Here is a 26,911-nt window from a genome sequence, read left to right as displayed (position 1 = left end):
ACTCTCATTCTCTAAATTTTAAGACCTCCTCTGCAAATTCTATGAAACAATGAACCATTAGAACTCCAAATTATGCACCACAACCATTAAACCAAAAAATAATGTTGAAACATTTACCTATCAAATCATCATCGACGACGTTAGCAAAGTTGTGTCCTTCCATATAGCCGAACAACTTTAGCATTTCACACAAAAAGGTTACCGTATGCACCCACCAAAGTAAAAACAAAAACTCACCCAGTAACAAGGAAAACCTGACAACGAGATGTAAAGTCGCATAGAAAACACAAGCATAGAAATAGGAAACTCAACCTCAACGAGCACCACAATACCAAGAAAAAAATAAAACAAGCACTTTGAACAACAAAAATAGCTAATTCCGTTTCATGATGATCCATCAACCATAATAATAAATTCTCCACCAACACTCTTAAAATGCAATTAGCACCACCAAAGCTCAAAGAATCCCAAGTTAACTCCTAATTGTAAGAAGGATCACCCTTCCCTATACCTACATTGTTAAATCTGATCTTCTGTGCATGGTAGGATGATGTCGACCCTCGAATTCCAAAGTTGGGGATGCATCGAGGTGTTGACATGACATAAATGTTTTAGCCAATAACCTAATGTTAACTATGGAGATTTGAAAATTTGGACTAGTATGGAAAAACTAATAACTTCAAACAGATCATTAGCAGTGACATAATAAGTTAAATTTGAAAAGAATGTTTTTTTTACAACTGACTAAAAATTATAAATTAATGAAATAAAAATTTTGAAATACCATTTGTGTACATAATGATGTAAATAGTAAAGTATGAAGAATAAAATTAGTAAAAGTATTTAGTAAAATACAAAGAAAAAAATAATAAGGTAAAAAAAAAGAAAGAAATCATAATGAAAATAAAATGTAACATTAGGACAAATGTTGTAAAAAAAATAACGATAATGTAAAATAATAAAAGGAGTGGAGAGAATAATATAAATTAGATGTTTTAAAAAAGATTAACAATAATGTAAAATAATAAAAAGAGTGGAGAGAATAATATAAAATAGTGAAAATAAAAATATAGGAAAAAATGAAGAATAAAGATACAGAATGAGCTCATAAAAAAAGGGCGAAAAATTAAGAAAATAGTTAATGGGAAAATTGTAATGATATACAAAGTGGAAGATACATGTAAGTAAGAAACAAGGGTAAAAAGACAAAAGATAAAATTAAAATAGTGATGACTCATCTTTTTTTTATTGTAAATTAATATGTTAGTCTATCTCTTATGTTATGAAACCAGCTCACAAAAAGATAGAAAAGATAGATCAATGCCTTAGAATTCATCCTCTTCGATGGGGAAATCTTCTTTACATTACACAAATGAATGATTCTTTGATGATACAAATGAAAATACCTCCTTTCTATATATAGGAGTCTAAGGGGTCATAATATAATCAGAGCCGACATAACAATAATAATGTAAGGGCACAATAATAACAATAGTGGGCTTCTATGGGGCACAACAGTAACAATATGGGCACTACATGGGTACATCAATATAATAAGGGGGTTGTACTAATAACAATAAGGGGTTACACTAGTAGTATAGGGGCCTAACATGCCCCCCTCTTTCAAAAAGTGTTGTCCTCAACGCTTGAGTAGTTCTTGATGCTTCTGTATAAAATTCTTGTCCTCCCATGTGGAATCTTCAGCGGGTAAGTTCTTCCACTTGATGAGATACTCTGAAATTGATTGATTTCGTAGCTGTTGGGTTCTTGTTTCTGTGACTTCTCCAGGTTCGAATATGATTTTTCCTTCCTCTTCAATTTCTGGCAATATTGTCTGAATTGGGATCTTTTGCAACTTTTGAATAAGTGGCCATACTTCTTCGTCCTTCTTCCATTCATCCCTTGCTTCATTTATCCAATCTAGTTGGATAATAGAAGTAGCACAAAACAATGCTTCCACATCCTCATCCTTTCTTGAGAGTGCATCTCCAACAAAGTTTTTCTTCCATTTTCTATAGATGATGTCAAAGTCATAACCCAACATATTTGTGACACATTTCTTATGTTCTTCTAAAGATAATAGTTGTTGTATAAAGTATTTAAGACTATCATGATCCATTTTTACCTTGAAGTGTCTTCCCATTCGGTAAGGTCACCATTTCTTAAGTGCACATAGTATTGCAAACATTTCCTTCTCATAAATAGCTTGCTTGAGATGTAGCAGTAAAAATACCCAATCACCTACATCAAAACATTTTTCACTATGATGTTGATCTACCTGTTGTTTCATTCGATTTTGCACCAAAGTGGCGTTATCCTTTAAAAGTTGGAGAACTTGTTGTTGATGCTCGATGTGATCTTTCACTACTTGAACTTTTTTCTTCTTGATATGTCCTTCTATCTTTAGAGTTTGAGGAGTGTTAATTTCTTCCAATCCTTTACAGGATATGGTCGGATTCATTTCGTGATGCTCGATGTGATCTTTCACTTCTTGAACATTTTCCTTCTCGATATGTCCTTCTATCTTGATAGTTGGAGTAGTGGTAATTCCAACCAATGAATTACAAGATATGGTTGGATTCATTTCTTCTTTCTCAATGTGATATTTCACTTCTTGCACCTTTTTCTTCTTGATATGTCCTTCTATCTTGAAAGTTTGAGGAGTGGTAATTCTTGCCAATGCTTTACAAGATATGGTCTGATTCATTTCTTCTTTCTCTGGGGTTGGGTCCTAGTGTATATCCTCTTCTTTTGATGTTTCTTGATCCTTTTCTTCCTCCTATTCATACTCTATGTAAAATAATTTCTTCTCAGCACACTTATGACCTTTAGTGCATTTGCTATCACAATTGTAACAAAGCCCTTTTTCTCTTTTTTCTTCCAATTGTTGTGGTGTAACCCTTGTAGGTTGTGGAAGGCTAGGAGAAACAAAACTTCCATCCTTATGGTTATGAGGAGTAGACTTCTTTGTTGCCATAATTTTACTTTCCACTATGTAACAAAGCCCTTTTACTCTTTCCAATTGTTGTGGTGTTACTCTAAAGAAGGTGTTGCTCTTTGTATCCTCATAATGTGCTATTATTTCCTCCATGAAAATTGACCATGTAACAAGTTGTTTACGAGAACAAAGCCCTTTATACCATAAAAACTGATCCAGTTCTATGTATGAAGATGCAATACATACCTTTTCTAACAGTGGTACGCCATGTAGATCAAAATATTGCTCCATCTGAAGTATCCAATTTACCAGATCCTTGCCATCAAACTTCGTCATATTTCCTTTTCTTGATTTTAGGAGCTCGATCTTGAAATGACTATAACTCTGTAATTTTGGTTCTTCCAGTTCTGAAATTGTGATCTACAGTAGCCCTCTGTGTCCTCTTTCCAATTCCACCAGTCTGATCAAATTTAGATTCTCCAAGAAAGAGTTATGAACAATCTCCTAAGATGACCTGATTATATACCTTTTTAGAAGATCAAACTTGTATGAAGTGCCATGTGTCAGTGTCTTAACCTTAGGATCTGAAAAATATACACAAGAAACTACAGTCTGTTCTCTTTTTGTAACTTCTTATGAAATTTCAATCTGATGCTCAAAACAGAAGTTATGACGATTTTCCCCAAGTCACCTATTTGGAATGTAATTTATGAATCTGCAAAAAGACCAACTTCCTCAAATCATATCTCCGCAAATATAAAGCGAAAAGCTCTGAAATTTGGATCCAAGTTTTGGCACGATTTCATCTCAAATTGTTTCTTTTGTTTTCATCTGAAACATCGTAGAAAAAAATTTATAGCGAAAATGCCACAATGACCAATTTGGAGCAGTGAAACCCTAGAATCCAAAGCTCTGATACCAAATGTTATGAAACCAGCTCACAAAAAGATAGAAAAGATAGGTCAACGCCTTAGAATTCATCCTCTTCAAAGGGGCAACCTCCTTTACATTACACAAATGAATGATTCTTTAATGATACAAATGAAAAAACCTCTTTTCTATGTATAGGAGTCTAAGGGGTCATAATATAATCAGAGCTGACATAACAATAATAATGTAAGGGCACAATAATAACAATACTGGGCTTCTATGGGGCACAATAGTAACAATATGGGCACTACATGGGTACATCAATATAATAAGGGGGTTGTACTAATAACAATAAGGGGTTACACTAGTAGTATAGGGGCCTAACATCTTATTATGCATAACTTATATGACAATAATAATTTTCTCATTGTTAAAACTAATTAAATTGAAATTAATGACTAAACGTACAAAATCAAGTTCAACATAAATCTCAATATAAAATTCTTGATTGGCCATGGGATAAACTATAAGCCTAAAATAAAAGAATAATGTAAATTGAATGAAGAATAATAATAAAACATAAAATAATAAATAATATAGGGTTAAAGGTAAAAAATAGTGAAGGATTAAAAGGTTAAAATATAAAGATAATGGAAAGTAAAGAAGAAAGAATCAGAATGAGTTAAAAATAAATATCGATAAAATAGGGAAATATGTAAAGAGAAAGTTGGAAGAAAATAAAAATGTAATATAGATTTAAATAAGAATAAAAATATAGAAAAAAAATTAAAGATTATGCAATGGGTAAGAATCTGAAAAAAAATGTTTAGCCTAATAAAATATAATCATATAGAAAAAGATGTATAGTAAATCACAATTTTAGGTTTCACTAGTGAGTGGATTACATAAATGGAGATATAGTAATCCAAATGAAGAAAGAAAGGCTTATATCCCTAGCATGGGTGATGAAGCTAGGTGATGCAATGGACATGATTCAAGGGTATCGAAGGCCAAGCCACATGGATTTTAATGTTCCTTTGACGAGGCTCGTGTGAGCATTAAACTTTGTAGACCGAATCTAGTCGAACTGTAATTTCATGATGGAAAACTATGATGTGAGGATGATCTCTCCAGTGCACATGAACAACCTTATCATCCCATTCTTGTGTTGCACTACTATAGATTCTTTTCTCAGCCTTGCAGGTAGCATGATTCATTTGGTCACAAGAAAAGAGATGTTCAATGTTGGTTGCCATGGACGTAGTAATTGTTTCATATTTCATTCTTCATCAAGGCCAGCTATGGGAATCCTCTGGGATTCTTAGGCCTCGAGAACTAGGGTGACCCTGCATCTTTCTATGGGTTGTCTTCTCCCAACTAAATTTCTTTGGTCATTGTGGGGCTTGAGCTAGGCAGCCTGCCTCTCTTTTCTGTTTCACTTTGCTTACAGTTTGAGTTGCATAGTCTTTGTCTAACAGTTCGTGTCATACTCCCAATTACCGCAATTAATATGACCTTGCTCCTTGCCCCTAGATCATGGTGGGGTGCTTCTTCCAGCTATGTGAGTAGTGATCAACTTTTAGTTCGATGTGAGTAACATGGTTTGGCATTGAGTACTCTTGCAATATCATGCATTCATAGGTTGGTATTATATGCTGCTCTAGAATGGGCACTTCAATTTTTTAACGGGCTATTGAATGATGATAGCAACTCTGCTAATGCAAATTCCATGGCCATTGGGGTAAGAGACTTGTCCTTCCTTCTCCACCACTCATGGGCTGATGACACTTCAGGAATAACAACCATGGTCTTGGCTCAACATGGACGTGGGGTAGGCACCCTCCTCTTGATCTATGGGAAGTAGTCAATTCTTAGTTGTCTTTCAGGCATTGACAATGCCTCTATTTAGATATTCTAATTGAGTTATTTTTTGGCTTGGTTGTAGATTGGCTCAAATGCAAAGAGCCAACATTTTTTCCGTATCAAGTACATTAGTTTGATTGCTAGGCACTCCTTTGTTTTAATAGAGAAGCTTGTCATGAACTATTGGGTGTGGAGCCTGATTATCTTCTGTATTCAAAGGTTTTAGCCAGATGTATACCCCAGGAAGAATGTACACCCCTCCATGCGGGGGGGACTTGCCCCCCTCTGCTGGGGTCCGAGGGGTCTAATCCACCCTGGCTAGGGGGTCTGGGGGCAGCACCCCCGAAGCCAAAAATAGATGTAAAATTGCTTTGTAAAAGTCTAGTAATTTCTAGTCAATATGGGTTGTTCATTAGGCGAATGATCTGACGGTAGAAGTTATGTTTAATTTAGGGTTTTTTTCCTTAGAAGGCAACCCCTCACTATATATGATGGAATTGTATTGCATCTATGTATATCTGTATTCTGAGTGAGGAAGAGAGAGGAGATTGAGAGCAAAGAGGGTGTTACAGTGGATCTACTGTAGGTTGTATCTCTTCATTTTGCTGGATAATATAAAAGGAAGGACTAGTTGTTTCTCCATGGACGTAGCCCAAACTGGGTGAACCACGTATATCTGTGTCTCTCTTGTTTTATGCATTTTCTGTGTTTATATTTCTGCAATATTTTATTTGTTCCATTGCTCCGTAATATATAATTTTCTAACAACTGGTATCAGAGCCGAAGGTCTATTTGGCTGATAAAGTCGCAGGAGAGAAGGGTTCCTGGTTTGAGTGGGAGCAATGGCGGAAGATGGTAGGTTTAGGGTCGAAAAATTCAACGGCCAAAACTACCAGCTGTGGAAGATGCAGATGGAAGATTATCTGTATCAGAGAGATCTATACCTACCATTGAGCGGAAAGACAAAGAAGTCGATGAGTATGACAGACACGGAATGGGATATTCTAGACAGAAAGGCACTTGGAACAATATGGCTGTGCCTAGCAACGTCGATAGCGTTTAATATTTCAAAGGAAACGACAACACAGGGTTTAATGTCGGCATTGGCTAAACTATATGAAAAACCCTTGGCCTCAAATAAGTATTTCTTATGAAGTATTTATTTAATATAAAGATGTCAGAATGTGGATCTGTTGTAGACCATTTAAATGATTTTAATATAGCTACAAGTCAGTTAAGTTCTGTAGGGGTAAATTTTGATGATGAAGTTAGGGCTCTGTTATTGTTGTGCTCATTGCCAGAAAGTTGGAATGGTTTAGTTATGGCTATTAGTAACTCTATCTCTGGATTTAGTACTTTAAAGTTTGATGATGTTGTCGGTTCAATCCTTAGCGAGGAAATGCGACGGAAAGGCTTCGGTGAGACATCAGGTAATGCTTTGACTGCAAAGACTAGGGGAAGAAAAATGGAAACAGGAAAGAGCCCAGGATATCACAGTAAGTCAAGAAAAGGCAAATCGAAGTCCAGATCAGGGATAGTGTGCTAGAAATGTGGGAAGAAAGAACACTTGAAGAAAGACTGCAAGTCTTAGAAGGCAAAAGAAGGAGATGTGCAAGAAGAAACTAATCATGAAGTGAATGTAATAGGTGATGTGTTGCAAGATGCTCTGATTCTTTCATTAGAAAATATTATTGATGCCTGGGTGATAGATTCAGGGGCCTCATTCCATGCCACACCTGATAAGAAACATTTTCATGATTATGTTCAAGGAGATTTTGGACAAGTTCGATTGGGTGATGATAAACCTTGTAAAATCGTTGGAATGGATACAGTTTTCATAAAACAGCAAAATGGAAATTAGTGGCTATTGAAGAAGGTAAGACATGTTCTAGATTTGAAGAAAAATCTGATTTCAATAGGGCAGTTGGGAGGTGAAGGTTGCGTAACTACTTTCACAGATAGAACCTGGAAGGTCACTAAAGGATCCCTGGTAATAGCGAAAGGAGAAAAGGTTGGTACATTGTATTTATGCAATGGTATTTCTAATTATGTTAATGTTATAACCTATACAGGAGAAGATACGACATTGTGGCATCATAGGCTCGGGCACATGAGTGAGAAGGGGATGCAGATTCTTCACTCAAGAAATTTGTTACCAAGTTTGAAGCATGTTGATTTAAAATTCTATGAGAATTGTGTTTATGGAAAACAAAAGAGAGCCAGATTCCTTAGAGTTGGGAAAGAAAAGAAGGGTGAAAAATTAGAGCTTGTGCATACAGATGTATGGGGACCTGCTCAGGTATCATCTCTTGGTGGCTCTCATTATTATGTCACTTTTATTGATGATGCAACCAGAAAAATCTGGATTTATTGTATTTGAAATAAATCTGATGTATTTGATTCTTTCAATAAATGGAAAGCTTTGGTTGAAAATGAGACAGGGAAAAGGTTGAAGTGTCTCAGATCAGATAATGGAGGTGAATATTGTAGCAAAGAATTTGATAGGTACTGTTTAGAGAATGGAATTCGCAGAGAGAAGACAGTTCCAAGAACACCACAAGAAAATGGTGTGTCAGAAAGGATGAACAGAACAATCATGGAGCGTGCAAGGTGCATGAGATTGCATGTAGGATTTCCATTAAAATTTTGGGCAGATGCTGTAGATATTGTTGTTTATCTAATAAATAGAGGGCCTTCAAGTTCCTTGGATGGTGGTATTCCGAAGGAGGCATGGACAGGTAAAAAGGTAAACTACTCTTTTTTAAAGACTTTTGGTTGTGAAGCCTTTGTCCATGTTAACAAAGAAAATAGAACAAAGCTTGAGGCAAAATCAAAGAAATGTACCTTTATTGGATATGGTGTTAATGATTTTTGTTATCGCTTATATGATTATGAAAATCACAAAATCATTAGGACCAAAGATGTAATATTCAATGAAAAGGTCTTGTATAAGAATCAGTTGCAGGAAAAGAAACAAGAAAAAGAAAACAGAGAATACACAGTGCTTCATGATATCACAAGAAAAGTGATAGTGCCTGAAAATCATAATGATCAACAGCCAGAACAACAACCACAATAGCAACAAGCACTTCAAACACCTAAAAGTGGTGTTAGAAGATCTACCAAGATAAGTAGACCCCCTGAACGATACTCTCCTTCATTATATTATGTATTGTTGACTAATTCTGGTGAACCAGAATGTTATGAAGAAGCAGTGCAGATAGAAACCGAGAAGAAGTGGGAGCAAGCCATGAAAGAAGAGATGGACTCCTTAGCACATAACTAGACTTGGGACTTAGTCAAGTTGCCTGTAGGTAAAACAACATTGCTAAATAAATGGGTTTACAGGCTGAAGGAAGAAAATGGAGGAAAACAGAGGTACAAAGCTAGACTTGTAGTGAAGGGGTTTGCACAGAAGAAAGGTATTGATTTTGATGAAATATTTTCTCCTGTTGTTAAAATGACTTCAATCAAAACTATTTTAAGTCTAGTAGCAGTTGAATATTTGCATCTTGAGTAGTTAGATGTAAAGACAACCTTTCTCCATGGGGATTTGGAGGAAGAGATATATATGTAGTAGCCACAAGGATATGAGGAAAAAGGGGAGGAGAAAATAGTGTGCAGGTTGAAGAAGAGCTTGTATGGCTTAAAACAGGCTCCAAGGTAGTGGTATCTAAAATTTCATTGGTTTATGTCTGAACAAGGTTATACTAGATGTCACTCTGATCATTGTGTTTATCTCAAAAGGCAAAATGATGGCAGCTATATTATATTGTTATTGTTTGTAGATGATATGCTTGTTGCAGGTTCTAACATGCAGGAAATAAATATGCTCAAAAGGAAATTGGCAAACTCATTTGCAATGAAGGATTTGGGTGCTGCAAAACAAATCCTTGGTATGAGAATAACTAGAGACAGGAAGAATCACAAATTAACATTGTCTCAAAGCGAGTACATAGAAAAGGTGTTGAAAAGGTTTAATATGCAGAATGAAAAACCAGTTAGTATACCTTTGGCTATCCATTTCAAATTAAGTAAGGAGGCATGTCCCAAGACTCAGGAAGAAATGTCTCATATGTCTAAAGTTCCATATGCATCAGCAGTTGGAAGCTTAATGTATGCAATGGTCTACACAAGGCCTGCTATTTCACATGTAGTGGGAGTCGTAAGCGGGTACATGAACAATCCAGGAAAAGAACATTGGATGGCAGTGAAGTGGATTCTCAGGTATTTGAGAGGTATCACAAATCAAGCATTATGCTTTGGTGGTTCAAACATTGCTCTACAAGGATATGTTGAGGCAGATATGGCAGGTGATAGAGATAACAGGAGGAGCACAACAGGTTATGTGTTTACTGTAGGTGGAACAACTGTTAGTTGGGTTTCAAAAATCCAAAGTGTTGTTTCACTTTCAACAACAGAAGCAGAGTATGTTGCTGCTAAAGAGGTTAGTAAAGAAATGATTTGGTTACAAAGGTTTCTGGATGAATTGGGAAAGAAGCAAGAGTTGGGCAGGTTATACAGTGACAGCCAAAGTGCCATACATATTGGAAAGAACTTTACATTTCATTCCAAGAATAAACATATACAGCTCAAATACCATTTCATACAGTCAGCATTAGAAGATGGATAGTTGAAGTTGGAAAAGATACACACTAGCCAGAATCCTGTAGATATGTTAACAAAAGTTGTAACCAGGGAGAAACTAAGAATCTGCTTAGTTTCAATTGGTCTTCAAGTATGATGAAGAAGATGAGAAACAACCAGGTCCAAAGTGGAGTTATTGTCTAGCAAATGAAGTAGCGGTGGAGTTGCTATAATCGGTCTCCAAGTGGGAGATTGTTGGGTGTGGAGCCTGATTATCTTCTGTATTCAAAGGTTTTAGCTGGATGTATACCCCAGGAAGACTGTACACCCCTCCACACGGGGGGTACTTGTCCCCCCCCAGAGGTCTTGGGGGGCTAATCCCCCCCAGCTGGGGGGTCTAGGGGGCCAACAGGCCCCCGGCGGGGGTTCGGGAGCAGTGCCCCTAAAGCTAAAAATAGATGTAAAATTGGCTTGTAAAATTCTAGTAATTTCTAGTCAATCTGGGCCATTCATTAGGCGAATGATCTGATGGTAGAAGTTATGTTTAATTTAGGGTTTTTTGCCCTAGAAGGCAACCCCTCACTATATATGAGGGAATTGTATTACATCTATGTATATCTGTGTTCTGAGTGAGGAAGAGAGAGGAGATTGAGAGAAAATTGGGTGTTACAGCGGATCTGCTGTAGGTTGTATCTCTTCAGTTTGCTAGATAATATAAAAGGAAGGACTGGTTGTTTCTCTGTGGACATAGCCCAAACTGGGTGAACCACGTATATCTGTGCCTTTCTTGTTTTATGCGTTTTCTGCAATATTTTATGTGTTCCATTGCTCCGTAATATATAATTTTCCAACATGAACAACATATGTAATCTGAAATAACTCATTTGTGTTAGTTTCCTATTTGGGTAGCCCATTACACAAAGTCACTCTATGATTTTGACTCAATAATATAAATACGAGCATTACACAAATAAAAATGAAGGGCTTATATGTTGTTGTTGAATATAGAGCATTATTGTTTTCAAATATAGAATATTATATTTTGAAAAAAAAAAAACAGGAACAAGGGCTTATATGTTTTTGTTGAATATAGAGCATTATTGTTTTCAAATATAGAATATAGTCTTTCGACATCAATGAAGTTGTTGACATAGTGAAGTAATTATTGAAGTAAACAAGGCTCATATCTAAACATTAAAAGTAATAGCTTGTGGCAACAATATAGTAAGATTATATCATATCACTACCTATAAATAGAAATAACAATTTGTGAGGCTCCCTCTTGGGGTCCTCTAACTAAAAACTAAATTCCTCTACTTTTAAACACAATAAGATGGGAAATAACTTATTTATATCTAAACATTTATTTGATGATAATTTACCATTAAAATTTATTTACCACAAATTAAATAAGTAAGAATTTCATTGCAACCAGTTACATAAGTAATCAATAAATGGAGGAATACATCTTCCAATAGCTTAGCTAAGATGCTTCTAAGCTCCTGACTCTGTTGGGATGCTCCTCTTGACTACACGAATGGATTTTCTTCCCAATCAACTAGGAAGTATTTCATAGCCCAAGGAACCTCCATGGGTTCCCTAGCCCTCCGAGCCCAAGTCCAACTAGATGTAGTGTGTCCAAGTTTAACAAACAATCTCTAGATCCAAGTTTGTATTACCTCATTTATCTCTCCATTCTCTCCCTTCTCTTTCTCCACATTCCTCCACAAGACAAAATCCTCCAAAATAAAGCCAGGACCAAGGGTCTTAGCCCCCTCTCCTCTCATCATCCTTCCCCTTTTATGTCTTTTCCTCCCATCCACCTCAACCACCTATCATTAATTTCATGACTACACCCTCATCCTTTCATTTAGTATCCTTGACTTTTCTTACCATATCTTCTCCCAAGTAGATTTGAGAAGACATTTTAGGGATAAGATATGGATATTTAATTTGGAAATTAATTGGAGAAGAACATATCTTCTCCCAAGTAGATTTTGATATGACACCTTGGGATATGGATATTTAAATTGGAATAAATGGAAGGATACCATATCCAATAAAAAATGAAATTTGAGAAAACAAGTTGGGGATTGAATAATAACAACAATAAAATTTATATCAGTAAATAAAATTTTCTTGATAAGATTAAGTAAGGAATTACATACACCCCTCCTTCAGAAAACTTCGTCCTGAAGTTAGAGTGAAAAATATATAAGGAGTTTGAAAGCAGTTTGACAATAAGGCATAACAAAATAGAGAGAGAGTTAGAGTAGTAAAATTTAATAAGTCAGGCAATGATACCACTTCCCATCAAGAGTCTCCAACTAATATATATCCTCCTATCCTTCCTAACCTACCTCCGTTCACACCTTATACATCCTCTGTTGTTATATACTATGGCATCGGCTATACTAATCTAACCACTGATAAAACCAATATGGCAGAAGCGTCAACTATATCGGCCTAACTTCCCCAGCAAGATACTAGAAATCACCATCACACATCTAGGGGAGCATGTCCATCACTGCCCTCCCACGATTCTAGGTTTGGACGTTACACGGTGGGAAATACCTCCACCCCTCCTTACAACTAGGATCAACACCCTAATATGGAACACACTACAGTGTTGGTTGGATACTTGTCATCGAATAATCCAGTCAAGTAGTCTTGCCACCTGGTATTTACATTTTACCCATGTCATAGGAGTGCATATCAAGTAGATATCGAATTTAATAGGAAAATTTACATCGTACCATTCCTCATTGGATATCTTGACCTTCCCCAATGGAAGAGTAGATCTTGGTTATCATATAGTTCTTTCCAATCTGCATGTTAGTTCTCATTCATGCATATATATAACAACAAAAGAGCTATAGGTACGTCACCTTAAACATCATATTATTAACTCTAATATCCACCTATCAATTTTGTAGTTCATACTGAGAATAAATCTTACATTAGATAAATCATAATTTCACTAAGTCATTCATTAGATAAATCATATCCACTTAAGTCATACATGAAAAAGCAATAACTTTGATAAGTAATGTGCTAGATAAGTCATAACGAAGTAAGTCATACATCTGGTCATACATCAAACATTTCAAAAATCAAGTAGATACCAAATGTAATAGGACAATGTACATCATACCATTCCTCATTGGATGTCTTGACCTTCCCCAATGGAAGGGCAGATCTTGGTTATCATAGAGTTCTTTCCAATATGAAGGTTAGTTCTCATTCATTCATATATATAACAACAAAATAGATATAGGTACATGATCTTAAACATCATATTATTGAGTGTAGTATCCACGTGTCAATTTTGTAGTTCATATTGGGAATAAATATTACATTTGATAAATCATATCCACTTAAGCCATACATGAAACAATAATAAATCTGATAAGTCATGCACTAGATAATTCATAACCAAGTAAGTCATACATTAGGTCATACATGAAACATTTCAATAATCAATACCTAATCCATCTAATGACTTATATAAGTAGTTTCACCTATCTAACTAAATGCATCAATATTACATAGCGTTCATAAATAAATAACATGGAACAACAAATAGAGCCTTAGCATAGGTAGCTATATAAGTCAAAATGGACATCGTAAATGGTTAAAAGTTAGGGGTAATTATGACATATAGTCTTTGCATCCTCCCGAGTAGTAGATCTTGGGTTATACTTGTCCCATTGTATCTTAACTTGGTCCACCAAGTGATGCCTGAGCTATTGAACCTTATGGTATAATATGCATATTGGTTTAACCATTATGGTTCCCATGTCTGAGACCTATAACTCCATCCAATCGAGTTTGTGGGATTAATCATAAACATAATGTTATTGGACAGAAAAATAAAAACATCATGAGTTTTATGCAAGTGGGGTGGTAGTAAAAGACAATGGGAAACTAGTCCAATTTTCTCTTTGGTTCTAAAAGGTCTTATAGATCGATGTGGTAACCTCACACATTTCTCAAATTGAATAGGAATAGAATAAATGCTTGCATAGTCTTCCAGCACTTAATGGTAAACATTTGTACAGATTGCTTTCCCTTTTCTCTATAAATCTTTGTTTGTGGGTTGCACAATAAGGAAAGAGATTGTATCATCATTGATGCCCTTGGCTCTGTTCTGGGTATTGGAAAAGATGTCTTCCTCTGCAGGAAGGAATGGAGAATTTGATCCTTTTTCTCTACCCTATCTTCAAATAATATTTTTGTTCTACTTTTTGATGTCTTCATAAAGTTGGGAGGTACACATCCCCTATAACAATGTCAAAAATGTTAGGCATGATCTAGGGTTTGAAATACTTCACTCAAAATCCACCTAGAAACTTGTCAACAAGTCAAATCTGATCACATACACTTCTGACCACTCTTTCAACCCTTCAACTCTTTAAAGGCAGCGTTGGATTTGTTTTTGGTGTTTTCTAATCTATTTTTGTTAAAATCCTAAAATTAAAAATCTAATTTGAAAAAAATAAATGCCACTATCTTCCAACTTCATACATTTAAGAGCTAAAACATCAATTGAATACTTGTGAAAACTTGAAGAAAATACTGAAAATAAAGAAAACCCAAGGGGTGGGTTCTTTTGTCATGATAGGGGTCGGTCCAATTAACGATCAACCCAAATGCATCTACAAAGAGACAACATTACCCACACTTAGATTTTTTTAAGCCATAAAAATATGTATCCAACAGTTTCCTTCCTTGCCTTCTATGGTGAAAGGTAGGGTTAAACAATACAAAATATTCAAAAGAAAATAAATAAACTCCTTGAATTCTATAGGCCAAAACACTCATTTTTATATGCAAATCTGCCTTTATAAGCACATACTAGGAAAGAAAATAAACAAACTCATGAAACTATGCAACAGGTGGAAAAATAGATAAAAGTCTCTAACTTCCAAACCAACTACCCAAGATCATGCACATAATTTAGATTTTTAAATTTTAAACTAGAAATGAGGACATGGTTTTCAAATTTTAAACCAGAAATGAAGACATATTTTTCAAATTCCAGAATAAAAATTTGAAATATCTAAATTATACCAAATTTTGTGTTTCACATTAGGAAGCAATATCTACACTATACAATTTGTGTTTCACAATAAAAGGCAACCCCATTTCATTTTTAAATTCATTCCTCATTAAGATATAAGTAGCAGGAGGAGTTACTTGGGGTTATCTCAGGTGGTTAGGTGGAACAATTATTATCCTTCTTACCCAGGTTCAAATCCCACCCTCAACAAAGAAAATGATGACCTTTGATGTTTTTTATGATTATGATGTAATGGCTTGAAACATAAGAAAAGTACTCTTAAGTGAGTATAACTGTAGGTTGGCCGAGTACCAACAACCTCACTCTTACCTTCAGGTTGAGAGTAAGGCTGATTTCTTTATAAGAAAAGAAATAAGTAGAAGAAGCAATATGAACTAGTAATAGGCCCAATATATAATTATAACACTCATTCACAGTCATGGCCATCCTTTGCATCTTTATAACCATGAATTAGAAACTCAGAATGCCACAATTAGTTGCTAATTTTCCATGGATGACAACATGTGTGACTTTCCTCATTTGGGTAAAATATGCTTACTCAACAACCACATTGTCCAAACTGAAGCTGTAAACAAAATAAAACAGTTGCACACACCTACCAAGTACTCTGCAGACTGTTACATCATACACGCAACCAAAAATAGGAAACCAAGTCCAATTTCATATATTCTAGAGATGAATATGAGTTCAAATATCAAAAGGCACACTATAGCTATGGTAAGAAAACCTTTTGGAAAGCCAGACACATATTTAAGATATTTGTCATTTTAGCATTAATTTTTAGGACAAACATCTTGATTCCTCAACCTCTTCCATGAATAAGAACAGAATATATACTGTCTTGTTTTCACTGAAGTATCAACCTTTACCCTCTTTGTCTAGAGTGACACAATTGTATTCATATTTTCATAAGATGGAGAGAAACCCAATTACAAATATTGGTGGTGGTTAAGACCACAGGGATTGCATTTCTGATTCATTGGACAAGATAATTTCAAATCTATCATGGTCTGCTGAAGAGAGCAATTAGACTGGGGTGGAATCATTAGATCTACATTTTGAATAGGGTTCTTCACTTCCATGGCTTAGTTTGTCTAAGGTTCATGTTAGTGGTGTATTGTAAGTTCAGAATAAAATTGATGAAAACTGTGAAGTTGATGTAAGCTACTAGAAATCCCCAAGGCCCTCTTGTTTATGCCAGTTACTGGACAAGTGAATAAGGTTCAAGTTAGGGGAAAATTGGAAGTTCAAAGTGAAATTGTCATCGACGAAAGCTGCCCAGAAACTGCAAAACTACTCCTGAGCATGCTAGCCAAAGGATAGTTAAATATGGTACAAGTTAGTGGGGAATTGGAAATTCAGAATACTATTGTCACAGAAGAAAGCTGCCCAAATTCCATTCGAGCTTCAATCCAAAAATTACCGAAAGATTGCATTCGTAAGAACCTTGAAGTTTCCAATTGGACAATGAAGTTAAAGGATGCAGATGGCAGTCCTGAATTGGATTCTGAAGTGAAGAACGGAGACAGGGTTGACAGAGTCAACAAGAAATCTGGCACGACAGAGAAGCAGGAATTTGAAAATCACCAAGAAAATACGTCTACATTCGAAGATATTACTTTGCACCAACTACCATTTCTCCGTGGATTAGAAGGCCATTTAAGAGAGGAGCATAGGAGAGTAGAGATGCATCAGAAGATCATTTAGAAGAATGTCGTGCGGGAAACACATTATGACACAAGTCAAAATGAAAAGGAAAGGTTGTTAAGATACAGACCTGGGGCTTGGCTTATTGAGACTGGTGGTATAAACATAAATCATTATGACATTCCAACTATTACAACACTTTTTTCTAGTTGGACCTAAAGGAGCTGGGAAATGCACTCTCATTAATAATATACTATGGGTGCTCAGCCATGGAAATGAAAGATTAGACAAATCTCAAGTTTTTTTTTTACAAATCATCTGCTGAAAGTGGAAGCCTCTTTCTCCAGGAACATATGGCTCCTGGAACTTCAAAAGTATTATGCATGTTTGACAGTAGAGGCTTGTAAGAAAATGTTGCTGAGGATTTCCCTATCCCGGAAAATTGGATGTTTGATGGCATACAACATGGAGAAATGGCTCTAAGGCCATTTGACGACAACAATATCAGGATTTTTATGAAGCATAAGGCATGTGACAGATTTGATAATTTCAGTAAAATAAGGAAAGTCAATTTTGTGATATTTGTTGTGAGTGCATTTTCTGTTCTTCAAATCATGGAAAATGCAGATACACTTGCTTCTGATACCCTGGCAAAACTTTTCAACTGCCCATATCTTTCATTTAAAGGTACAAATTCTCATGAATTCCTTTTCCTTTTTAATCACCTGATTGGCAATACATGTGTCCAATCCTTGTGCTGTGACTGGGGTCACGCTAAATGAACTTTTATTTGTTGATTTTCAAAATGAAATTTTATTATATTACAATAGTAGTATGATGGCTCTAGCTATACCCGTAGGGCTACATGCTGCAGGATATTCAAGCTTCCTGCTATCTAATTTTGTTATGTTGAGTGACAAGTATAATAGATTCAAAATTAATGCTTTAAAATTCGTCACTGTAAGACAAAAACAATTCCAAGCAGATGGTGTCCTGTTCCTTATAAATGACAAACTTCTGGAACCATGATCCATACAAAATTTCTTTACATATTTAAGATTTCCTATTTTTATAAAAAGATAATGAAACCCATACTAAAGCTGAAAACTGAGTTATTAGATTTGTCACCCTATCCTGAAGATCTAGGTTATGGTACAGATTGGATCCCATGATCTGCACTGGATTCTATAGGTTCTAGTAGCCTTTTCTGGGGAATACATGTTCTACTACCGGATTGGTTTCTGGTAGATGGATCACACCCACAGTCAGAGAACATACTTTCCATGTTGAGAATCTCCATGTAGATGAAGAATTCAGGGTATGTTTCTAACGCTTTGCGACATTAAGTGGGAACATGTTAAGGTTTATATTTGATTGCACATGAGCTTACAAGCACATTCCCTATAGAAAATATTTAAATCACCTGCATGAAGGGTGACATCCATAGTGTCACCACACGTCTTATTGTTGGGTGAGAATTTTTGTGATGGATGCTCACAGTTTAGAACATTTCAGGTCTACATTATGTCATTGTGGGGATAGTTTGTGAAGCTTCTTGCATAAACAACATAACAAAATACCAGAGTACTAGTGTAGCTTAATGCAAGGAAACAAATATGACATTGGTTTTGCAAGGTAGTTATGACCTGAGTTTGGAAAGGCATTGTTACACAACATTTTGTCACTGTCCCTATACTCCCCGTTCCTTGATCCTGGAGGACCTATACAGTGAACTCTGCATGCTTTTCCTTCATGGAGAAACTACCATCATGCCCCTCTTCATGAGTAGATCAGTTCCCTTTTGCACCATTTCCCCTGAAACTTCTATTTTTCCTAGTATACAACGCCAGTGCTAATGACCTTTGTCTCCTCCGCACTGATGTGCAGAGATTAGAACTATTCCCCATGCCAATCAATGTGACTATGCTATGTTCCAGTCGTGCCAGTCCTGTTATGGAGAGTTTTTCAAAATTAGAGCTGAACCTTCCAGCTCTAGAAGATCCGTAATGAAATATCGGTAAATGGTTTGGCCGGATGGGGTCGAGGATGACAGTCTGGGCTCCTTTCCCCTATAATGATGGAACTACCTCAAGGGGTAAGTCCTTCTCCCATGAGAAGATGATCCATCTCCCATCCATATTTCCTATATAAACCTCCCTTCTTCCTAAGCAGAAGCTAGTTAGAGTGTTGGTTGAGTGTGAGTATACTATTTTGATTAGATAAGCAAGCTATTACTAGTTGTAGCCATCTAGTTGTGTGAGGGAGAAGTGTGTTTGGTTTGGAGTGAAGTCTAAAGGGAAGAGCCTTTAAACTATTATTGTCTGAAGCCATCATGGAATGCTAGCAGAAGTGTGTGGGAACCTGATATTGTTAGAGGAAGGCTGTGATGTCAAGACGAATGGTTGTAATCTCTCTTTGATATTAATATATGCAACTATCAATTGATTTCCTACATGTTTATTAATATTACATATCCATGTATTAATGCTTCTTGACTTGTTAAGTGGCTTGAATTGAAATTTATCTATTATTATGTTTGTGTGATATTGTTGTTTACTTGTTTCATGAGCTTGAAGAAGGAAGCGAGAGATTGTTGGAGCGAGCAAGCAAGGACATCATCAAGCAGGATAAGCGACCAAGAGGTAGGCCCTCTTGATTGATTCTAACCTAAGGAAATCTTCCATAGAATGTATCTGTTGTGGCTAGACCCATATCATTCTAGAGGAATTCGTTCGTGTACACACTTATAATTTTACTTCACCACAAATTGGTGACTCCACTGGGGAGATCCCATCCTTTGTTTGTTTTGGATTTCATGATTGTGTGAGAACTTTTCTAGTTTCACATTTTCCCTTTGGTTCTGTTTCTTTTCTCTTGCGTATTGGCATAAGTCTAAAATTCATAGTAGTAGATCTAGTCCCTGTTTTGATTTTTTTTTTTTTTTTTTTACCTTAGTTCCCTTGGACAGCGCATTTAATCAGTTGACAGTCGTGCCAACCAGCGCGACTTGTGGAGGAACAGACGTGCCGACTAGCCTCCGGTGCTTGTTGTCAGTTCGGTAGTCACGCCAATCCCTGTAACTAAAGATTAGGGATGGACCCCAATCTTGGCCTATGTGTTTTTCTCTTGTGTTTTTGACCCCATAAGCCTTTTTGACTGTTTTCGCCCTGATTAGGAAGCTACTTTTCATTTGGTTCTACTTGCTTGTTGGCTTGTCATCTTGCTATTTGATTGATTGAGTCATTGAGTGGCCAACAACACTAGGGAATCTAGCTAGTCACCCATTTAGCAACTTGTGGACTCATCAAGTCCAGGTGTGGGTATGTTTGTTCCTTGCATTTGTTTTTTGGTCCTTTTATGACTTTGACCTCCTTTTGCACAAGTTTGAAAAAGTTCCGCTTACTAGTTTGAATGTCTTTTTCTACATAGATTACATTGTCAGTCTTATGTTTGGTAAAGTCGATGTTTCATTGATCTGAATGAACTTCTATTTTAATGTTTTCATTTTCATTAAGAGCTCATAGCCTCAAAAAAAAATTCATTGAAAGATTGTATGCGAAAAGTTTGTTTCATTGTTTCATGAGAAAGTATGAAATTCTAGCTTGTTGCATCGTTATGAATTGCATCGCTGTTTCATGAGAAAGTATGAAATTCTAGCTTGTTGCATCATTATGAATTGCATCTCTTAAAAACTAGAATTGCACCAGCATTTGAAAAAGGAAGAGAAATTTTTTCATTTTGAAAGGACTGATAGATAAGTGCTTGTCAGGAAATTAGGAATTAGAATGCATTTTTAATTAGTTTATTTTTTGAAAAAGGTGAAGTAGTGAAAGATCATATCGTTTTCAGTTGCTTGATTATTTTCATTTGTTTGAGTAGCTTTTACCCTCTCTAGTGTAGGCATTTCATCAAATCGAAAGTGTCTTGTCCCATTTAGTTGCATTTTAGGTTTTTTGAGTAGCATCGCTAAGACCTAAAAACTAAAACTTAACTCAAGGTCAATTGCTAAAATCAATTCAATTAACCTAAGGCACATTTGACATTAACGATCATACCTAGAAGGTATAGGATAGAGACATGTTCCGGTGTTTGTAAACCTAGCAGTTGTCGTTAGCTTCGGCATTGGATAACGCTAGCATGGATTTGTGCTCCCCGTACTGTCAAGTATATAACGGGAGACCCCACTAGGCTACAATCCTTTTATCCTTAGGAAGTTGAATCGGCCTCCTTGCGAACATGATACACCGAACACAGCATTCATGGAGATTTCCTTCTCGTACTTCTTGGTTCATGAGGAGGTATTCTATAGTTCATGATTGCCTGGTAATCCTATTTACCTAGATCATCCAAAGTAGTCATTTGATCTTTTTGACTCATTAAACTTAAAACATCATTCGAGCACTTCTCCTTTTGAGCTCGTTTCCAATCGAAAGTGATAGAGTCATCTTTGTTTCTTTCTCAACTCTTAAAAAATGAAAGAACATCAATCTTTTATGCATCTTAATAATTGATTGCCCATGATCCAAAACATCATGTTAGTCTTTTTTACCAAATCGTGAGTTCCCTTAAAAGGACATTTTTAAAGCCTTCAAGTTATTTTTTTTGTCGACTAAGACAAGGTCATCGTGGTTGGACCATCTGGTTCACCCAATTCCTCTTCCTCTCCTCCATATGAAAGATTCTCTAAGGAGTCATTTCTTGAGTTATTAGAGTCACTTGAGGACCAAAATGTTGAACTCACAATTGTTTCAACTGTTCAACCATTGTCATCTCATCCTCTGCCCACTTTCGATTCAGGGTCATCTGCTGATCTTAGCCCGGAATCTACAGATAATCCCATTCAAACTCCAAAGAACTCGTCGACCATTGACAGTCATCTTGGACTCGTTATCTATCCCTCGAACCCTCTGTTTGACGTTATTCAGATATCACTGTAGTGTCCTTACAGTCCGTACGACCAACCGGTTGTTCCTTTGGAACTAACCCCCAGTACACATTTGGCCATTCGTTGTCATTTTTTTTTTAGACATAGAACCCAAAGTCGATGCTCCAGTCACTTATCTAGATGAGTCCAAAGTTTCTACTCCACACACAGTTGAGGGAGAAGAATTGTAATTGCAGTTTCATCCCGAGGGTTTCCCTTATTCAGAAGGTATTCCCACCATCTTGCCACCCAGCTATGTGTCTTTGGGACACTTAGTTTTAGGCACACCTAGTGCCTCATCACTCTACAATAATCCTATTTGGGGGTCAAGCGTCAGGCCTACGTCAGCTTTGTTCATCATGAACATGACCTCCCAACCAGTGGTTAATTTAGTCCTCGTGTAACCCACCATCCCAAATGCTCTTGTATCATCAATCCCAGTTACACGTCAGTCACAACTGGTGGTTTCAAACATTGTTTCCATCAGTTCTTCTATCCCATTAGTCAGTGGCCAGATTATGCCACCGCTTGGGGGGCAGAACCTGAATGTCCCTATTATGTCAGGTGCCACTAATGTGAGCGGCTCACAAGTTCGCATGCTTGGTATAAACCAACCCTCTTTTGGTATTATTTATAACCCTAGTGACCCTATTGGATAAAGCAATGTCTAGTACCAATAGGTTTAGAATCCTGGTGATCTGTCTAGATCAAGAAATATTCAGTATTAGTAGCCCTATAGGGCTCAAGTCCAATACCAAAATCCTTACGTTCCATATGGTTCTCAAGGATTGGTTAATCAACCTTACACCCTCCAATTTTGGCAGTACATCCAGCTTGGCTATGGCCAAATTCAGTTTGGTAATTTCCTGGACACTACTCAAGTACCCTTCCAACATCAAGGACATCTTTTTCACCGACCAGGGCAACCTTTTTTACTGCAAGGGAAACCTTTACTGCAGTAAGGTTTTTTTGCGCAACAACAAGGGTAGATTATCCCACAGCAAGGTCACCTACAACAACCGCAAGGTCAGTTCTTTCAACAGTTGCAGTAGGTCGCACAACATATGCAATATGCTCCACATACCTCTCAACCCATACCCTTGCAGGGCCAACCTCTGCAACCCTAGGGACAAATTTTTCAACTGCAAGGTCAACCCTTGCAACAAAAAAACCAACCTATGCAGTAGCAACCCTTGTATACATATCAACAAGGTCAACCCTTGCAGGGACAGGGTCAAGGTCAAAACCTGCAACAACAGGTGTAGAATCCTCTTGTCTAAGGTCAACAGGTTCAAAATCTTATCGGCCAAGGGCACCAGGTACAAAACCCATACATCTAAGGGAAACAAGTGTATCAACCTTATGCCCAAGGACTGTAGGTCCAGAACCCTCTTGTTCAGGGACAACAGGCCCAACAACCCTATGTTCTAGGACATCGGGTCCCATATCCACATGTCCAAGGTCAACAGGCTCAGCATCCTTTTAACCCATAAGTTTCTTATCAACAACCTATGCCTGGACAGTTTCAAGGTATTCAAGGTTTGAATCCTCCCTTTGGTCAAGGTAATCTGCAATGGGGATAGCCTTAGATGCCATATGGCCAAAATCGCCCACTGTGGGGCCAAAATCCTTACTAGGAGGGATGGGCTCCTCTTTATGGGCCTTCTTATTGACCTCCCATGCCTTTTAACACTCAATTACCTTTCTTGGCTACACTTGAATTGCCATATGTATCGCGTCTTACAAATGATCCAATCCTTCATTCATCGTAATGGCCTCTGTTGCCGTCCAAGATACCAAGTGATTGCCCAAAGCTCGATGGAAAAGCTAAAGAAGATCCTTAGGTCCATGTGATGATATATCACCTCTGGTGCTTGTCAAACTCGTACATTGATGATTCCATTCATATTCAGCTTTTCCAATGAACCCTCATGACTTCCGCAGCGAAATGGTACATCAAGCTACCTCAAAGTACTTTCCATGACTTCAATTTGTTGGCCATGGCTTTCCTCACACATTTTCAGCTGTCAGTTCGTTATGAAACTGGCACCTATTTGCACACATGACTTAAGTAAGACACTGCAATGCACATCTCTGATCATATCCATGAATGGAGATGTAGACGTCGCTTGATCAAGTTTGGGATAGATAATCAGTTGCTCACTAAATGGTTTACCAAATCATTCGTAGCCCTAATTACTTGTGATATAACTATGGGTGGATGTGTCACTGAAGAGCAATCCATTTCCCATGCCCAGTACTTGGATCTAGTCTACTCTTAGTCTGGCACCTTATACGAGTTGTTACCCAATGCTCCGCGGCCACCATCCGATCCCGTAGCATCAAAGTCACCAGTTGTTCCGCCTATTGATGGAGTTATTGGTTTAGTATCCCAGACCCCTCCTTAAACTTCTTCCACACAGAATTCGGTCTCAAATGCTGCTCCTAATAGTTCATCTCAAAATCTACTAGGCCCTGGTAAAACCTCAGAGGTCCACACTGTCCAGCCTACCATAGCGGACAAATCCTCGCAAGGAAAAAATAAAGGCAAAGGCGAAGGCAAAGCTAAAGTTGATACCACGAAATAGGGTCCCCCCAAGTTGTCTGTCGATGAATCTTTGCAATAGAAGCCTAAGTATCCTTGCCTCATTTGCGGGGAGGATCACTATACTAACGATTGTCCCTGATGATCCGAAGTTAGTTGCCTTCTCAAAGGGACCCCTATTGTCCTTACAGAGCCATTTCCATCTCAATAGACTCAGATGGTGGACCAACCCTGATCTGCTTCCTCTAGATCTCAAGTGTTCATGATGAGCATGCCCATTAATTGCCTACCCGATTGAAAGATTATCAAAGTCTAGCTCTGGTAGCTGGGAAAGAGAAAGAAGTTGCACCTTCTTCTTCTACCCCGAGTTATGGCCCTCTACAAATCGAGTGCGATAACCCTGATTCTGCTATGTGGCCATCCTGTCGAGTTGTGTTGCAAAAATCCTCATATAATCCCAATACCTGAGCCGCTTAGCACTACAATATTGTTGAATATTTGACGTAGGCACCATCAGCCATGTCAGCTCTCAAGGTACTCCAAGGCTTCCCATCGTAGTGGAAATATTTGTTGTCAGCTATCGGGGGCATCGATCCCACCAATTCTAATTTGATATGTTTCAATCTGGAGAACCATGTTCCATGGATCCCTCATTAGATTCCCTTCCTTATTCGGATAATCATTAACGAGAAGACCATCCACCACACTGTCATTGATGAAGGTGCTTCTACCTGCATCATGTCAACTGCATGTCGAAAGGCTATTGGTTCCCCTACACTGAACCATTCTCTGAACACTATGGAAGCTTTCAATGGGCACGATTCGTTACCCTTCGGTGTCTTTCCTAACCTTGCCATCACCCTAGAAGACAAGATAGTGCAAGTCAAAGTAGAGATTGTTGACCCCAATCTCAATTATAATATTCTACTCGGTCGAAGTTGGACTCATGCCATGCATGGCATGGCCTCCTCTTTGTTTCACATGATCCGTTTTCCCCATCAAGGGAAGATTTTCACCGTCGACCAGCTGTCTTTCTTTGCCTCTTCCTCCTCGGATGACAATGTTCTGTATGTCAGTCTCTCTGGTGCTCCCTATGAGAGTGTGGGGGAAAGCCTCTTCAAAGACTCTTCCTTAATGGGAATTTTTCCACTCCCACCTCCTCATGTTGCCTCTATCAACATGGTCTCGGTCAAATCTGATCCCTGGGTCATACCTACACTAGATCTTGTTGATGCTTGGGGCGAGGTCATGCCGCTTAGTCCCACCAAAGTCAATTACGTGGAAATTGTTTTGGCTTTGAACTGCACATCCTTCGATTCTCATATCTCGAAGACCTCTCTCAATATGTACTCTCAATCCCCCTGGCTTGGCACTTTGGAATCATCTAATCCCTTAGCCGAGACCTTCCTCGCCGATGAAGGTATCATGGAAATCATGTCTCTCGAGGAACCACCATGGATCGATACCCATCATCACTCCTCATTCTTGCTCATTTGCCAGTCATGACTACGACTTTCAAAGAGTCCTTTTCTCCATTTCCGCCACCAACTGTTAGTACTCATGAAGTATTGTGAGAACGAAATTTGGGTAATATTACCCAAACAATGCCAATTGACATTTCTATCAAGCCTGGTGTCATTGAACACGTTCATATTGGGGTATCTTGTTCTTCGGATGAGATCAAGACATATACTTGTCTTTTTCAAGAATTCTGTGATGTGTTTGCATGGTCTTACGAAGAAATGCTTGGCATCGATCCTAGTATTATGGTGCATGAAATACCAATGTATCCGCACGTGAAGCCTATTCACCAATGGCTTCACCTGATGCACCCTAGGAAGGTCGCTGCTATTAAGGGTGAAGTCAAAAATCTTCTCAAAGCTAGTTTCATTTACCCCATCCCCCTTACAGACTAGGTGTCTAATATTGTCCTGGTGACTAAGAAACAAGGCACGATCTGCGTTTATGTGGATTATCGAGATCTTAATCATGCTTGTCCTAAAGATAACTACCCTACTCCCTTCACTGATCAAATCATTGATGAATGTGACGGGACCGAGATCTTTTCCTTTATGGACAATTTTTTTGGTTATAACTAGATTAACATCGCACTGACTGACTAAGAAAATATACCCTTTATCTCCCCATGGGGTACATTCACGTACAAGAAGCTCCCTTTCGGCCTCAAAAATGTTGGAGCCACATTTCAATGGGCAATGTCCTATGCAGTTCATGATGTTTGCAACATTTTCCAGCCTTATTTGGATGACCTTCCTGCCCATTCTTGTAAGTGCCAAGATCACCCAGACCATCTTCACCAGATTTCTCTACGTTGCAGACACTATAACATTCGGTTAAATCCACACAAATGTGTTTTTTGCATGGAATCATGACGACTCCTTAGCTTCATCATTTCCAATGATGGGATTCACCTGGATCCGCTAAAAGTCCATG

This window comes from Pinus tabuliformis, chromosome 4_1 (assembly GCF_031772625.1).
Source record: "Pinus tabuliformis cultivar Carrire ecotype Pingquan chromosome 4_1, CPIR1, whole genome shotgun sequence".
Taxonomy (NCBI): domain Eukaryota; kingdom Viridiplantae; phylum Streptophyta; class Pinopsida; order Pinales; family Pinaceae; genus Pinus; species Pinus tabuliformis.
Note: the sequence above shows the minus strand (reverse complement) of the source record.